A 3089-nucleotide genomic window follows, 5' to 3' on the forward strand; every position below is an offset into this window, starting at 1 on the left:
ATACTGGTTAAAGCGTTTGCATACTTGCATATATTGTTGATTCTTACTCTCGAGAATCTTCTACAACTTTGGAGAATAGGTGTGAATTGCGCAATACATATATAACACTACAAGCTATGCATGCTTTTAAATATAAACTCAATCTAGACGACGTAGATAGTATATTGTCCATAAAACTTAAAATATCATTTACTTGTTCCCTTGATATAATTATATAATGTGATTTACACATATATAAAACTAGGCAGTTGTCTACAAGCCAGTTATTAGTTGAAAGCAACTCATTGTTCGCTATTTTAAAACGGTCAGCAAGAGAATCAGCCTCTATTGTAAGAGTCATATCGTCAGTATACAGATTGGATGTATTTTCTAAACATACCGAAATTAAGGGCTCAGTAATTGAATAACTAGCAGATTTAATCACTGATGCTACAACATCGTTCTATCCAGCAGATGAATTAGATAGTACCTTTATGGCAGCTTGTATTTCAGTCACAGTTGGGTGCAAGGTAAATAGTCTGAGCTATAGACTTATCATGACACTCGATGTTAGTAGGAGTAACACCCTACTTAGTAAAATAATCATTAAAAATATTGGCAATACCAGCAGAATCAGTAACACCTAAAACGAATAGAGAGTTGTCTAAATTGATATTATCGACAAGTGATTCCAAATGTATCTATAAATTCGCTTCCTTTACCAGAAGGTAAACAATAAATACAATAAAAAGTATGAAATTCTGCAATAGTAAAACTATACAATTCAATATGATCAGTCATAATAACAGAATTGAAATTAAATTTGTACTTTAGGCCAGGACTTATATATATATATATGTAACAATTGTATCACCATGTCCAATGGGTCTGCCAATAAAATCTATATTATAATTTAGTAAAGAGGGTGGAGGGTTTTCTTAACACCATGATTCAAGAAATATCAATATATCAAGTTTAAATTCACAATACAAAATTAAGTAATCACATCAACTATCTTTCAGCTAATACTTCTAATGTTTAAACATACTAAATTAAGCCTATTTTCCATTATTAATCTTATTAGTAAACTACTCTTTACCGTGAGTTAGATTATGACTTGGATGAAATAAAATATCCGACAATTAAACCTTCCAGCCAATATTCAGAAGAGAAACATTTTTGTCGTTATTTCAGAAGACGAGTCAAGTTGAACACAAAACAAAGTTGATCTGGTCATCCTTTCGGAAGTGAGCTGCTCTCATTTTGTTACATTAAAATCGTTTCTTTCCAAAAATGGCTCTATATCTCTTGCCGTGGTACCTAGTGCACACCTCCCAATAAACAACCTCTTACTACCACCATTTCAAAGAACCGTCTTTATTCTCTTTTTTAACACCTCGAATGACAGTAGTCCGATTCCGTAGTTGTTTCCTTCTACGTTGGACTAAAACAAAGCCTCCCTCACGTTCTTCTTTTACTTCATCTCCAGAAATAGTCCTAACTGGATTCTCAAATGTGATAATACTAGTATCAGTAGTTTCTTTATTAGACCTTTTTGGTTTGCTATTTAATCTCTTAATTGCATTTATTTTCTCATGCTCAGTTTTGTTAGGTTTCGTAAGATCAATTTTCATGTTAATCTTATTTTCTGGCATTGAAACTACTACTGCATTATGATCACGATGAGCCAATAGTTCCTGCCTACAGTTTTGCCTTACTTCATTGCGGTATAACTTGAGCTCATTCTTCAAACTGATGTTTTCTTTCATAACATGTTCCAATTTACTTTCAGTTTTACTGGCAAATTCTTCCAAAAAGCGAGACAACTACTGTCATGATCAATTAATGTTGGTAATTAAATCATTAATTGATCCTCACCTTTCATTTGCTTGGGAATTAAATTTCCCAAGTTCTTCAACGTTCTTAACGTTGACTTCAGCCATATTAATAAATAATATACGACAGCTATTCAACGTTCTTAACGTTGACTTCAGCCATATTAATAAATAATATACGACAGCTATCTTTAAATTTAGAACATTTTCCTTGTTTTTATTCACACATAACGTTAAAATCTTCATACGTTATATTTACACATTTAATGTGAAACTGTAGTTGACACATAAAACAAGAAATAACAGAATTTTCAGTCTTATAAGGCTTACTCGCTGCAATTTTTGAAGAGTAGATTTCGCACACGTCACTACACGTCATCTCGCTGTAAATGATAAATTATGAAAACATGAAATATCCATGCCTAAGATTCGTCCATGTTATACGAGTAAATTCTTGTTTGATTTTGAATTGAAATTTGTTTAAAAATGAATCGAACGTTAGTTGATTCTATGATGGTTAAACAAATAACATTGAAGAATTGTTTTTTAAGTTGTAAGTCAAGTATACAAAGCCGAAAAAATGACCTGTTAATGCTGTACCAGTCACAAGGATCGTACATCAAATTTTATCATTATAAACCTTCAAGTTTACTTCAATCCACCTTGGGGGAGGAGCCACGTTGTGATACACACCTCCTCTGACTTTAAATATAGAATCAAACAAGTTCAGTAAAGAGCATTATCATTAATATTAGAAAATTAGATTTACGTTTTAAGTTTAAATATATTATTTGAGAATCAATACTTTTAAATTCGAAAAAGAAAACGTTTAAGAAGAATAATTACGTTACCATTATTAAACAAAAATTTCCTGAAACAATTATAAAATTTCCTTAATTCGTTTTGGTTGAGTAATTAATAGTAGTTTATCGATTGAAAGTATAATTAATTATAAGATTAGCGTGATCCAATATTGGAACCGAAATTTTCAATCTAAATGGCATCTTGTGCAAATCCTCCCTATTTTGGAATACAGAGAGAATTCAGCCACTTAGAAGTACCTGTCTTCAAAATGGTTTTGTCTGGTTCTTTGAGCCGAAAAAGGGTAAAGACTGTCATATTCTTAGGATAAAGAGGGTAAAAAGGGTAAAGACTGTCATATCCTTAGGATAAAGAGGGTAAAAAGGGTAAAGACTGTCATATTCTTAGGATAAAGAGGGTAAAAAGGGTAAAGATTGTCATATCCTTAGGATAAAGAGGGTAAAAAGGGTAAAT

This window comes from Limulus polyphemus, unplaced genomic scaffold (genome assembly GCF_000517525.1).
Source record: "Limulus polyphemus unplaced genomic scaffold, Limulus_polyphemus-2.1.2 Scaffold1660, whole genome shotgun sequence".
NCBI lineage: Eukaryota > Metazoa > Arthropoda > Merostomata > Xiphosura > Limulidae > Limulus > Limulus polyphemus.